The following is a 15,030-nucleotide window of genomic DNA, read 5'->3' as shown; positions in this document are numbered from 1 at the left end:
TGGAGAACACTGCCAGATGCCTTCCACAGGGAACTATTACTCCCGAGAATTTCCTGTTCGAACTTGGCTTTGATCTTTGTAAGTACTTTCCTAGAGCAGACTGGAATTTCTAGAATATTCATTGTAATAAAAATATATGTATATTCTTTTTAAAAAATTCTCACTTTTCACTGACAAACTGTTTGAAGATATAAGGTAGGATTTCCTAAAATCCCCAAATGAAAATAATCTGTTCCCCTATGAGAGGTTACAGAGTTCCTATAGGTATTTGAAGTTTGATATATTTTATCCAGCATTTTTAGGTGTCTTGTAGTGAGGTTGTTTTCAATTTAAGATTGTTCACCTTACCACCAGAAATTTCAGTTCTGAATACCGGGTTTGAAATATCTTCCTGAATAAATCCTCTGATAGGAACACTTCCACTGGCCAGGGAGCTGTCATCTGGCCGGTCTAGGATGAATGCCACTGGCTCCGCTGAGAAGCTCCTAGTCCTTGGACAATGCCTGGGGATCCTCTGGACAACCCCAGAGGTTTAAGGTCTGCCCAGCTCGACCACCTACTCCTAGTTGTGTGAACCAGTTCCTTCCTAACAGGTTTTTACTTTTATTTTACTAAGAGACAGAGGAGCTGAAACCGGTTTGGCTCAGGGGATTGAGTGTCGGCCTGCAGACTGAAAGGTCCTGGATTCGATTCCAGACAAGGGCATGTATCTTGGTTGCGGACACATCCCCAGTAGGGGGTGTGCAGGAGGCAGCTGGTCGATGTTTCTCTCACATCGATGTTTCTAGCTCTCTATCCTTCTCCTTTCCTTTCTGTAAAAAAATCAATGAAATACATTAAAAAAAAAGAAAAAGAAACAGAGGAAGAGGAGGAGAAACATTGATGCCAAAGAGTGAAACATCATTGGTTGCCTCCTGCATGCCCCCTGCTGGGGATCGAACCGCCAGCCTTTCAGTGCACAGGATGATACCCAAACACCGGAGCCACACCGGCCAGGGCCTACCAGGCTTCCCATGCAGCCAGTGAAGCTGCCCTATCTGTCATGTATGCGTACATTTTAGTATGTACATACCTAGCTCTCTATCTCCCTTTAGCCAAGAGTCCCACAACACCACCACAATATGTCAGCCACTGACCTCTGTCCTTTGATGTGAGCCTTGGAACCAAAAACTGAGTGTGTGTCCATAACAATTGCTGGTTTTAGCCACAGAAGAGGTTATGTTGCATTTCCCACATTTTTAGGATTCCTGCTAAAGAGTCCACTATCATGAACCATCCTGCCCAGATCCACCCAATGTGATGTGATCCCTTAGCTTCGCCGTCAAGGAAATAACTAAGATTCCGTAATGCAAGGCACAGCCAAGGCAGGGAACCTCCGTGTCCCATTCCGGAGGCCTCGGAGTGGCAGTCTTTGAAGAATCAGTTATCTAGGGCCTCCCTCTGCTCAGACGCACCTCTGAAGTGACTGTCAGGTGTTCCTTCCACGTGTGCATTTCTTTTGGCACAAACACCCAGCCTTCGTCTTGCCGAGGGTGTTTATGGTGGAACCGGTGACGGATCCGTGCACATTGTAAGGAAATTCATTAGGTGGTCAGTGGGGTGGGACTGGACGAGCTGGGCCAAACATGCCCTGGAGCCAACCTCCTGCGATCCCTCCCTGGCCGGCCGCACCTGGGTGGCGCTGTGGCTCAAAAGGCGTCTGTCAAGTGAGTGGGGTCCCTCTGGCAGGTGGAGTCTCTGGACCTGGCCTGCGAGGATCGGGCCAAAACCGGCTCTCTGACATCCCCCCGGGGGTCAGAGTGCAAGAGGGCACTCTGCAAAGTTGCTGTCCTACAGGGTGTGGATCACAAAAGCAAGTGTGCAGTGAACCAGATTCGGGCTGACAGTGCCCCAGCAACAACATAACCCATGGCCACAAGTGGAATCGTGCTGCTCCCTCCTCTCTGGTTTTGGGATACGTCACCTGAGAACCGCCACTGCCAAGTCATTGCAGCTCAGCAGCTCCTGCGTTGAGCGTCTGCCCCCTAGTGGTCTGTGTACGTCACAGCAACCATTCAGAAGGGCAGAGGGACACTTAGCATATTATTATAGCCTTTTATATATATAGATGCACCCCTTTAGTGACGGTGGCATTCTGAATGGCAGGCTCACTGGCTAGCAGGCGTCTTCAAACTACGGCCCGCAGAGGAGTCTGATCCGGCCCGCCAGGTTTTTTGGGCAGTGAGCGCAGCCGAGGTGTTACAGTAGGAATTAGTTCATATAGTCCGGCCCTCCAGCTCTCTGAGGGACCGTGATCTGGCCCCCACTTTAAAAAGTTTGAGGACCCCTGGGCTAGGGCCTTGAACCAGCCATTATAAACTCCCAGGCAGTTGCCAGCAGAGCCTCATCTATTTACTATTCACTTTGGGATTAGGGAAAAATAGCTCCCCTTAAATTGTAACTATTTAGGTAAACTTAATATTTTGCAAGTTTCTGGAAACTCATTTTACTTAAAATATGTCTGGATATGTAGTGACTTGCTAAGTTTTCATTTTTTTTTCTCTTCTCCCTGAGAGGAGCTGGGGAAGGTTTTATGGAGGAACTGGCATTCCAACTGAACTTTTGAGGGTCGAGCAAGTGCCAAAGGGAAAAAGTGAGTCCCTCCCTGGCAGAGCCCAGCAGAAGTCACAGGGCACATTGGGTGTTTGGGGGGATGGCAGTTCCCTGTGTCTAAAGCAAGGCAGACAGGAATGCAGGGGTGGTTCAAGGCCAGAGTAGCAGGACCTCTTAAGTTGCAAAAGACAAAAGACACAATCCCAAGAGGCTTAAATGGACAGGAAATCTGCTGACTTAAAAAGGTGAAAAATTCAACTTATCGGCTTCAGGTAAAGCTGGATCTAGGGGCTTAAGTATGCCACTCGCTCTCACATCTCTCTGCTTCTCCCTGTGTTGGCCTCACTCTGGCTTCCCAAAGGAGGCAGCTCCAGGCCAGTGGAAGAAAGGTTCATTTCTTGCAGTTTTCATTTTTGTAATAATATTCACTGTATAGCTGCTACAATGTGCAGCACACACATGGCACATTTTATAACTTTATACTGGAAAAGAGGACTTACAGGTCTCCCTTTAATTGACTAACAGAGATGAACACAAACTTAACTGATTATGCAAGATTAATAAAATTAGAGACTTTTTTAAAAACTGTATTTTATTGATTTTTAACAGAGAGAAAGGGAGAGAGATAGAGCTAGAAACATCGATGAGAGAGAAACATCGACCAGCTGCCTCTTGCACACCCCCTACCGGGGATGTGCCTGCAACCAAGGTACATGCCCCTGACCGGAATCGAACCTGGGACCTTTCAGTCCGCAGACCGACGCTCTACCACTGAGCCAAACCGGCTTCGGCTAAAATTAGAGACTTTTAAAGGGAAAAACGTATCCTAAATTATATTTTAAAAGAAACATGTTTAATTTTTTATGTTACTTCCATTCTTGGCATTTTGTGTTTGTCTTCCTTATTTGGGAATGTGTGTCTTGCTAGACTAAATTATTTTCATTAAGAATTATGGCCAGAATTATAGGTCAATGCTCAGCCATTGGTGTGGCTCAATGGCTGAGCGTTGACCTATGAACCAGATCATGATTCAATTCTCTGTCAGGGCACATGCCTGGATTTTGGGCTTGATCCCCAGTGAGAGGTGTTCAGGAGGCAGCTAATCAATGATTCCCATCATTGATGTTTCTCTCTCTCTCCCCCTCTCCCTTCCTCTCTCTGAAATCAATAAAACTTTTTTTTTTTTTTTTAAATTATGGTGAGAGTTAGAGCTTGGGACCAGTAAGAAAGAACGTTATTATTACTTAAAAGTACAGTTTATTTCTCTAATGCCTGCTTGTGAACTGGGCTATTTTGCTGAAATGTCTTCAGAAAGTTCTATTAAATAGCCTATACACGCATAAAGCCTCACCAGTGGTCACGGACAACAGAAGGGTGGGGGCATACGTGGGGAGGGGTTTGGGATGGGAACAGGGGGATGAGGACAATTATGTGATACCACAACCAATAAAGAAATTAAAAAAAAAGAATAGCCCATGTACTATACCTAATATATTTTCAGTACCTATTTGTTAAATGCATGACAGACACAACCAAAGCTGAAGCTGGTATTTGGAAACGATGTTGCTGAAGTGTCAATAAGGACATTTCAAGTTATAAATGGTAATAAACCATCTTAATGTAAATTACTATCTTAGTGAAATTCAGTACAGTACGTGGCACTATAAAAGGAACAATAAAGGTACAGTCATCACAGCTAGTACTTTCCTTAAACATTCAGGAGAAGGGGCAAAAAAGGAGAACTAACATTTTCAAATATTTATAAACAACACAAACTAATCCAGGAACTTCATGAATCTCACGTAATCCTTACAGCAAAGTAGGTTACAATAAAGAAAATGAGGTTCAGGAGAGTTTTGACTCTCACAGCATTCAATGCAGACTGCACCGAGGCCTGCCTGGCTCCGGCCAGCCCCGCTGCAGTGTCTACATTCATGGATTTGGAACCGTCATCAAATAGTTCTGGTAGCTCTCTGCGGCAAAGGGTAGAAAAATGTTCGAAAGCCATTCTTAGGGCCAGTTTGCTTCCTGGTTCCTAACCAACCAAGGGGATTATGCGAGGCCACTTTGTACACAGTCCAGTTTCCATACCAACGAGCACAGCAGAATCAAAAATCTCTCCAGAGGCTTTGTCCTGCAGGCTTAATATGGCCTGTTGTTCGGGGCAAGTGGAGACTGTTAAGACCCTGGCACCATTACTTTCCCTTAGTAGCAATCCTCTTTTTTAAAGCCAGCTGCTGGAGATATATAACACTTATTGACTGATCTCTCCTCCTTTTGTTCCAGTCTAAGGCTGAATTTCCACTTACGTAAGACTGCAGAAAAGAAACTCTACATAGCTTAGTAGTTAAGGGCACAAATGTCAGAGTCAGACAATCTTGGATTATGAATCCTGACATTGCCTCATACAAACAAAAAGTTATTCCATCTCTTTGAGCCTTAATGTCCTTTTCTGTAAAATGGGCATAATAATACTATGTTTCCCCGAAAATAAGACATCCTCCGAAAATAAGATCTATTTACAGGTTTCCTTCTGAGTGAAATATAAGGCATCCCCCGAAAATAAGCCCCCCCCCCCCCAGGCTAAACATGAGATTTGGTCCACTGATTCTGAAAGAAATGGAGTCACAAGAAATTCACCAGGAAATTCAGGAATTGGATTGTTATGATGATGTTCCAGAAGATGATGACATGATTGTCATTGAATAAATGAGTAAATTCTTGATACTATAGGATTCACAGTTTGTCTGGTTTGTGTTGACAACTACCGTACTACCGTACCTTATACAGGTAATAAATTTCCTTTATTTTCATTTAACAAATGTGTACCGTATTCTTCATGGAAAAATAAGACATCCCCTGAAAATAAGACCTAGCACATCTTTGGGAGCAAAAACTAATATAAGACACTGTCTTATTTTCGGGGAAACAGGGTAGTATCACAGATTTTGTAAGGACTAAATGAAACACCTAAGCATTTACAATGCTTGGCACATTAAAAACACTTAATAAATGGCGATTCTTACTGACGTTGTTCATGTTCAACAGAGACTAAGTCATGTTCTTTCTACATACAACTGCAAATGCCCTTCAAGGCTGTGAGCTCAGAAAATCTAGGCCTTCGTGAAGGGCTCTGCAACCATAGGTAATATTTGTGATGCTGAGGAGGAAACAGAACTCTAACAAAATTCCTTTCGAGCTAAACTATCATTCGATTGGGAGCGATGGATTTAAGGGTCCTTTTTTTTTTTGCTTATCTGTTTAAGTCTGACCAAGATTCCCGGTATTTCGAAATCACACTTGGTACTTATTCAGTCACTTTCACCAAAGAAGCTCAAAACCAGTTTGCCACCAAAAGAAACTGAAGAACCCTGAGACTCCGCGGTAACGCCGCCCGCCTGCGATGGACGGCCAGCACGCGGGGAAGCGGGCCTGGCACCGCGCCGCGTGGGATGGCGGTGGAAAGGGGATCCCTCTGGGATGTCTACAGGGCTTTGTTCTCCGCTTCGGAGGAGGGAGGAGAGCCGCACTGGAGGAAGAGGGAGGCCTGGCAGCTGTCTGCAGCAGAAACAGGAAGGCTACACAGCTCCTCAGCTCCGGGCGAGGTCAGGGGGCAGAGAGACCGGTCTGCGCACGGAGCTGACCGCGCCCCCGGGGCCGGAAGTGCAGCTCCGGGCTGGCATCGGGCGAGGCCGCGTTTCCGCCACGGGGCTCGTGAGAAGAGTCACACCCCCAGCAACCGCCTCCCAGAACCACAGGTGTTCGGTTCTCAGCCACCCTCCCCGGCCCACCCAGGCTCTTCAGGAGACATGACCCAGCGGCAGGCTGGAGAGCGGGCACGCAGGGCCCACGGCAGCCCTAGGACCGGCGGGGGCCTCGGGTCTCGGCCTCCTAGGCCGCAGCGCCACTCACCAGCGCGGCCGCCGGAAGCGTTCCTCCGCCCCCCGGATGTGGCCCCGCCCCGCGGCGCGCGAGCGTGTCGTCACTTGCGGTCGGCCAATCACGGCGCGGGACCAAAATAACCCCCTATAAATCCCAGGGGCCCTCGCCGCGGGCGCCGCGCGGCGCAGGGGGTGGGGCTGCGCGCGCAGGTGGGCGGGCGCGGTCGGAAGGGGCGGGCCCCGCACCTGTTTTCCCGGACGTGGCCCGGGAGGTTGCCAGCTTCTCCCGGGGCCTCCGGAGCGCGGGGTTTTCGGGGAGCAGCGCTGCCGCGGCCGGGCTCCCGTCCAGCCCCTCAGGTTCCCTCCGCGGGAGCAGCGCCGCGCGCGGCCCGCGTGGTCGGAGAGCACGTCCGAAGGCCGGCTGTGACCGGACTTCCGGTTATGATTCCGCTTATAAATGTGCCTGCGGCCGGCGCTCAGCCCCGGGGGGAGTCTAAAGTGAACGGGCGAGCTGAAACCGGTGTGGCTCAGTGGATAGAGCATCGGCCTGTGGGCTGAAAGGTCCCGGGTTCGATTCTGGTCAAGGGCATGTACCTTGGTTGCGGGCACATCCCCGGTGGGGGGGGGGGGGTTGTGCAAGAGGCGGCTGATTGATGATTATCTCTCATCGATGTTTTAAACTCTCTATTTCTCTCCCTATCTGTAAAAAAAATAAAATGTATTTAAATAAATAAGTAAATAAAATGACCGGGCGGACCTCTACCCTCTCCGGCCCGCTCGGCCCATGCCCACCGGAGGTCGGGGGGGATGAGATGGGCCTCCTTCTCCGGAGGAAGAGTCAGTTGAGGGCGGAAGGCCAGTCTCGGGTCACCTTTCTAGGACGAGGAGACTCTGAGCTAATCGGTGGAAATACGAAGGCATCGATCACACGTGGGTTCAGCCTCTGCTGGGGTCACACTCCGGCTCCGGGGCACTGAGCACGTGGGCCAGCATGGAGGTTCCCAACTTTTAAGATGCAGAGGACAGCACATGCCCACCCGGATCATGTTCATTTCTCTTACTTACTTCCCTCCCTCTCTTCATTCCTTACTTCATCTCTTCTCGCCTTCATTTCCTCTCTCTTCTTCATTCCTTCATCTTCCTTGCTTTTTTTCTGAGCTATAACTCACACATAATTAAACACAGGTTTTAAGAGGGTAGCTGGGTGGCCCTCGGCCAGTTTGGCTCAGTGGATAGAGCTTCGGCCTGTGGACTGAAGGGTCCCAGATTCAATTCTGGTCAAGGGCACTGTCCCAAGCAGGTCCCAGGAAAGGATCTGGGGTGTTGAAGGCGTCCCTTGAGATAAACTTCAGCCGTACAGGTGTTGGGACATTCAAGTAGTTGCTAGGGAAGAGACTATGCAAGCAGGACCAAGGGCAGGCCGAGGACGGAAAAGACCGGAAGCTTTTAATTTCAGTTTTAAGCATACGCAAAGCAGTTCAATGAACTGCCGGAGGAATTATACCACAGGAAACATCTGCAGTTGCAAATCGCATGCCGGGGCTGTGGGCTCGATCCCCAATAGGGGTCTTGCAGAAGGCAGCTGGTCAATGATTCTCTCATCACTGATGTTTCTATCTCTCCCTCTCCCTTCCTTTCTGGAATCAATAAAAATATTAAAAAAAAGAGGGTAGCTGGGTGAACTTTTATGTATATATACATATATAATCAGCTTCCAGATCAAGATATAAGATATTTCTATAGTCCCAGGTTTCTACCTGCTCCTTCCCACTTAAAACGTGCCCCCCAGAGGTAACCACTGTTCTGACTTCTACTATGAATGTTTTACCTGTTTGCTATCAAACAGTTGCTATTTTCTGTGATTATTTGCTATAGCTAGAGGCTTCTTCCAACTTTCTTTTTTTAAATTTAATATATTTTTATTAATTTCTGAAAGGAAGGGAGAGGGAAAGAGAAACAGCAATGAGGAGAGAGAATCATCGATTGGCTGCCTCCTGCACACCTGCCACTGGGGGATAAAGCCCGCAATCCTGGCATGTGCTCTTGGCTGGAATACAACCTGGAACTGCAGTCTGAAGGCCGACGCTCTATCCACTGAGCAAAACCAGCCAGGACATAGTTTCCTTTTCTTTTTTTTTTAAATATATTTTATTGATATTTCATGGAGAGGAGGAAGGGAGAGAGAGAGCTAGAAACACCGATCAGGAACATCGACCAGCTGCCTCTTGCAAACCCCCCCCCCCCCCCCCAGGGATGTGCCCGCAACCAACATACATACCCCTGACCGGAATCGAACCTGGGACCTTTCAGTCTGCAGACCGACGCTCTACCACTGAGCCAAACCGGCTTCGGCAGTTTCCTTGTTTTTTGATGCATCCCTATTGTCTTTGCTTTTCCTAAGCACACTAAGCACTCCTTAAATAGAGTCTGTTTTGCAGCTGGCTCTCTCAGGTGGAATCCCTGATGTTCTGTACTGGAGCTCTGTTGATGTGGTAAAGTGTAGAGAGAGGGAGGTGTCCTCTGATCATATAATTAAATCACTTTTTTTTTAGTAGGCCTGAGTCCTGTGCTTCGACCTTCAGAAGCGATTCTTAAGCCTTTTCTTTCTTTCTTTTTTAAATCTCCTTACAAGAGACAAGAAAGTTCAAGAGGCTGGAGTTGACTAAATGCCATTCCTCCTAGTCAGATAAGACTGGTAGTTTCCCTTACTTACACAGTGAGCCTTTGTTGTGGCAACCACACTGGATGTTTCAGAAAGGGTTAATTTCCCCTCCCTGCCTGAAGCCAAGGTGGGGCTTCTGGACATAAAACCCACAGAAGTGGGAGGGGGCCCCAGAAGCACTGAAACCATAAGGTCTGACTTTTTTTTTTTTAATATATATTTTATTGATTTTTTACAGAGAGGAAGGGAGGGGGATACAGAGTTAGAAACGTCGATGAGAGAGAAACATCAATCAGCTGCCTCCTGCACACCCCTCCCACTCCCCACTGGGGACGTGCCTGCAACCAAGGTACATGCCCTTGATCGGAATCGAACCTGGGACCCCTCAGGCCGCAGGCCGACGCTCTATCCACTGAGCCACACACTGAGTGGGTGAACCATGGCTGTGATTTGCAAGAACAGTTGGGGTGTAAGAAACCAAGATGGCCGGTTGGTTTTTTCAAGGCTCTCTGGCAATTCCACGTTTTAGTTTTTGTCTGCCTTCGTCCACCAGAGCGCATTTAGGCTGGGTTGCATTCTCCTGGCACTCTGTGTGAGTTATGGATAGGTTCTTGTAGCAGTGTGTCTGCGTTCCAGATAGATTCAAGCCGATCCCCTCACCACGGCAAACACACTGTTAGCACATGTGTCTTCACTCCATGTGAGACCACAGAACTGTCCCTGGTGACCAGTGTCTCCTGTCCATCCCTGTTAATGGTAGGATACCCGGTGCCCACCTGTGGCTGGTAAAGCGGGCTTCTTGGCACGAGGAAAGGGATTTCCTGAGGCTCCCACAGGAGAACGAGGCATCACAGAAAGCCTTCTATCTGTGGGATTAAACCCTGCGTCTCCGAGGTCCCGTCTCCCTCCGCTCAGCCCATTTTGCTGTCAGCAGGACTAGGGTTTACGCGGCTGCCCAGAGCCTCCGCCCCACATCGCACTGACACAGACCAGCGAGCATCCAGTGAGCTGAGCTGTGCTCCCAGCTGCAGGCCACTGCGTGTGGGTCCTGCGTGGCCGTGGCCACGTGGCTACAGAGGGAGCACAGGGGAGCAGGAGGGAAGCCAAAGGAAAGGGAGATGTGTGTGTGTGTGTGTGGGGGGGGTGGCGGCTTGCGTTGGCTCCACTCCTCCAGCCAATGACCTTTGTCCCCAGGTCGGACTGAGGAGTGAGCGCCTCTTGGCTGGCCCCTCCCCGCAGTGATTGGTAGGGAAAGGCCGTGGCTCCCTGAGAATTGAAGTCACAGCTTCCTGGAGAACCTGCCAGTGGCCATGCTTACAGTATCCTGTCCCCCCTCTGCTCCTGCCCTGGTGTTAACATTAACCAGCTGGTCCGCCGCAGGAACAGCTGCCGGTTCCTAACCCTTCCCTCCGGACTCCGCCGCCTCGCACTCGCCATGTTCTCTCCACAGCCACGTGCCCTAGAAGCCACGCGCGATGGACTGCTCCTGATGTTGAGAAGACAAAAAATAAAATTAAAAAACAAGGACGCTGCACAGCAGCGGAGGGACACTGCTTCACACACTGGCGGACTCAGGGAACAGCCTTCCACATCCGAGAGGAGCACGCATGGGGCATTCCCTCATGGCTCCCTGTGGCCTCCGTCCCACAATTATGGGTTACGCTTCCGGTCCCTTTGGCCGGCCTCGCAAGAAGGCCCCCACGTGTTGGGGGTCTCCAGGCCGCACCTGGGGGTCTGGCCCGGCTCAGAGCTAATAGCCCTCCCTCTGGGCAGTGCGCTGTCTGCAGCCCCGTGGCCTCTGTAACTGGTTCTGTGAGACCGGTGCCCGGGAAGGAGGCAGAGACTTAACGGTAGGTTATCAGGAATGTGCACCGAGCTCGCTGGCACCGGTTCAGGTCACTGTCCCCCAAACGTCAGGGTTCCATTGGAATCAGCCCTTTCTGGCCTTCTCCCCGAGAGCCAAGCTCAGCGGCCTGCTGTGGACGGGGCTGTGCGAATGCAGAGCGGAGACGCTGGGCCACGGCTGGACACCTCGCTGCTGAAGACCCAGCTGGACCTCCGCCTTGGCGGGACGGAGGGAGACGGAACCTTGGAAACGTAGGGGTTTAATTCCACGCAAATAAACACCACTCATTCTCTGTGCGAGCCCAGAACATTCCTTTCCTCATGGCACTGCGAGAAGCCCGCTTCCCTCTGCAGCCGGCCACGGGTGGGCATGGTCCGCTCCCGCTGCTGAGAGAACTGTGACCAATAAACATCACAGGTTGAGCCCTAACGGCATGGCTCAGTGGATAAAGTGTCGACCTGTGGACTGAAGGGTCCCAGGTTCGATTCCGGTCAAGGGCATGTGCCTTGGTTGCAGGCACATCCTCAGTAGGAGGTGTGCAGGAGGCAGCTGAATCGATGTGTCTAACTCTCTATCCCTCTCCCTTCCTCTCTTTAAAAAAAATCAATAACATATATTATAAATAAATAAATAAATATCACAGACTGAGGAAAGCTGTCCTGCCGCACCGGATCACAGAGCTGCAGGGGCCGAGGAACAGCCTGACTTCTCACCGCACCCCTCCGTTACCCTGGGGACATGGGATCCGAAGGCAGGAATTGTGGGAGAAGACGCACAGACACCACCACAGGCCCAACAGGGTGGCCATTCCTGCGAAAAGCCGGGGATAACAAACCTAATGTAACGCCTGGCCGGACTGCAGTCTTCTCCCAGAAACACAATCCACCCCTCTGGAAGGTTCCGGGGGAGCACCAGTAAGGCGATCCGGCACACAGGCCCTCTCCACCCGCTGTCCCCCAGGAAACAAGCGGAGCCTGGGTTACAAAAGCCGGTCCCCACTGCTTCCCCCAGAGAAAGGACGCTGGGCCCGAGTGCTCCTTTCTTCCCTTTCGCTCCTGGCTCCCCCGCCCACCTGCCTCCTAGACCCTCGGGCAGCCCCTGGGGCGCCCTTCTAGCTGCTGGGTAGGTTGCTGCCCTTTCCACGAGCCTCTTAACAAAGCTGATGAGATCGTTCAACGTTCTCGATTGAATTTTGTTTCCTAACAACATTCATATAAAGCTTCGACACGTAGAGAATAATACCTAAGCGGTGTTTCGAAATGTCCCCTCAGTTAGTGAAAGGAGTCCATGGGAACGAGGGCACCGATCCAGGCAGGAGTGGTTCTCGGAGGAAGTGGGAGCTTAGGGTTAGGGTTACCCTGGGAACTGCGTGTGTAATGTTTTAGTTCTCACACTGGGAGGTGTTGACTGTATTACTTCTTACGCCTTTGCAGTGTATTTTTGTTTAAAGCCCTCGCTGGTTTGGCACCGTGGCTAGAATTTGAAAGGTCCCGGGTTTGATTCTGGTGAGAGGCACAAGCCTGGGTTTCGGGCTCAATCCCCAGTAGGGGGCATGCAGAAGCCAGATCCATGATTCTCTCTCATCATGGATGTTTCTATCTCTCCCTCTCCCTTCCGCTCTGAAATCAATAAAAATATAATAAAAGTAAAGAAAAGAAAAAAAAAAGAGAAGCTACGGAGTCCCTTTCAGCCTTTGTGGGCTGCCAGCTTCAGCAGGGGGTGGGGGTGGGGAGATGGAGTTCACACCCTCACCTTCCCCTCTCCCCCGGACTCTCTCTGCACTTTCCCTCCATCTCAGCGGCTCAGAGCTCCCTGTGGGATCCTCTGTGCTCCCGTGAGTCCCTTCACCGAGCAAACAGGGAAATCTGGCGAACGGAAAGAAAATTCCGGTAAAGTTAAGTGTAAGTCATCCAAAACGCTGGTTAAAAATAGTTCTGTGCTGAAACTCAATCCTGTAAATCCCGTCCTAGGGAGCTTTTCCTGCTTTGATGTGAATCTCACACGTTGGAACACAGGAGTTTTCACGGGCGATTCTCTCCAGGCCTGTGACCTGATGGCGGGCAGGGAGCCGCCGGGGGCAATGACGCTCCCGGGAGCCGGCCCTCGCTGGGGCCCCTGGAAGGGGCGCCTCCCTGAGTCACACACTTTCTCCGTGGCGGTTTCAGTTCCAGGCCAAACCAGTTCCGCAGCATGCTTCTGTCCCTTTCCAGAGACTGATCCGGGCTTTAAAACCACTTAATTCTTTCCTTTCTTAAAAGCCTCTTTCTTTGGAGAGCCTGTGGGTGAGTCATACAATTACCATCTAAAAAGACTCAGCAGCCATTGAACTAGGGACCCCGGGGGAGTCTGACCCACATACATGGCCAGAACGACCTTGGACTTGGCAGGGGCCTTTGCAGGTGGGAAAGGGGTGGCTGCTGAGACGTGGGGGTCCCCAGGCGGAGGGAGGGGGAGGGGTTGGGGGAGGGGAAGGACTATCCCCTATCCACCACCCCCTTCTCAGCCCCTCCCTCCTCCTGGTGTTTAATCCCTGCTCTGGCTCAGCCCTAAGCAGACAAGGACAAAAATTAAAAAACAAACAAACAAACAAAGAGCGAGGGAAGCCCACTGGAGTTGCTGTCACTGTCTAGGTTTCTGATGCCTTCAGTTCGGTGAAATGCTTTTGAAGCTGCTTTTCCCGCTCTATCCATGCTTGTTGGATGAAACGTCAGACTCGGATGTTTGCTTTGAACGAGAGAGAAGACGGGCTTCAGGTTGGAGCCTGGAGGGGCCTGTCTGCAGCAGGAGCTCCGCTGTGAGTCCCCCCTTCTCGTTGCCCCAGATTTCCCTCCCCCTTGTCTCCTCTCCCCCTCCAGCCCACGGGTCCCCGGGGGAGAGGCGGTACTGGTTGGACAAAGTGCTTCCCGGTCACTCATTGGCGTGGCTTCTGAGGCCTGAGCTTCTCCTCCTCCCCCTCCCCCTCCTCCTCCTCCTTCTCCTCCTCCCCCTTCCCTCCCCCTCCTCCTCCTCCTCCTCCTCCTCCCCCTCCTCCTCCTCCTCCTCCTCCTCCTCCTTCCCCTCCCCCGGGCTGAGCGCCGGGTGGCAGGACCCGTCCGTCCAGGGAGGGCTGCCACCGCTGGCGTCACTCTCCGGGCCTGCAGCCCCGGCCGGCAGGAGAGGGACCTGGGCCCGCGTCAGGCGGGTGTTTGCAGCCCAGGTGCTGCCCGGGGCCGGGGCCCGGGGCCTGTGCGGCCGCAGGAAGTGCTGCCCGTGGTGGCGGGGCCGTGGCACGAGGCCCCCGGCCTTCTGCTCTCCTGGCTTCGCCGAACAGCGCCGCACGGGGAGGGCTGTGAACGGATCTCCAGGCCCGCACGGCTCCGGGACAGGTGTCTGCCGCCCGCCACCGGCACCACCGGTTCATCCCCACAGCGGCTTGGCCCTCCCTCTCCCTCCTGGCTGACCCGAGGCCTCTCCTGCCCTGGCTGCCACTTTCCTCCTTCTCCTCCTCCTCCCCCTTCCCCTCCTCCTCCTCCTCCTCCTCCTCCTCCTCCTCCTCCCCCTTCCCCTCCTCCTCCTCCTCCTCCTCCTCCTCCTCCTCCCCTTCCCCTCCTCCTCCTCCCCCTTCCCCTTCCCCTCCTCCTCCTCCTCCTCTCCCTTCTCCTCCTCCTCCTCCCCCTTCCCCTCCTCCCCTCCCCCCTCCTCCTCCCCCTTCCCCTCCTCCTCCTCCTCCTCTCCCCCTTCCCCTTCCCCTCCTCCTCCTCCTCCTCCTCCTCCTCCTCCCCCTTCCCTCCTCCTCCTCCCCCTTCCCCTTCCCCTCCTCCTCCTCCTCCTCCTCCCCCTTCCTCCTCACTCCTCCCCCTTCCCTTCCCTCCTCCTCCTCCTCCTCCTCCCCCTTCCCTCCTCCTTCTCCTCCTCCTCCCCCTTCCCTCCTCCTCCTCCTCCTCCTCCTCCTCCTCCTCTCCCCCTTTCCCCTCCTCCTCCTCCCCCTTCCCCTTCCCCTCCTCCTCCTCCTCCTCCTCCTCCTCCTCCCCCTTCTCCTCCTCCTCCTCCCTCCTCCCCCTTCCCCTCCC

At 52.1% G+C, this 15,030-nt stretch overlaps 1 long non-coding RNA gene across 1 annotated transcript; it reads right to left on the bottom strand.

Moving 5' to 3' along the window:
• Window positions 1-4,345: 4,345 nt before the first annotated feature.
• LOC118705856 lies at window positions 4,346-7,034 on the bottom strand. Its single transcript, XR_004983835.2, has 2 exons — window positions 6,505-7,034; window positions 4,346-4,563 (listed from the first exon to the last, which is right to left on the bottom strand). It is a non-coding gene; the product is annotated as an uncharacterized LOC118705856 (long non-coding RNA).
• Window positions 7,035-15,030: the final 7,996 nt, after the last annotated feature.

Source organism: Pipistrellus kuhlii, unplaced genomic scaffold (assembly GCF_014108245.1).
Source record: "Pipistrellus kuhlii isolate mPipKuh1 unplaced genomic scaffold, mPipKuh1.p scaffold_m20_p_5, whole genome shotgun sequence".
NCBI classification, from domain to species: domain Eukaryota; kingdom Metazoa; phylum Chordata; class Mammalia; order Chiroptera; family Vespertilionidae; genus Pipistrellus; species Pipistrellus kuhlii.
This window is presented reverse-complemented; position numbering and strand designations above follow the sequence as displayed.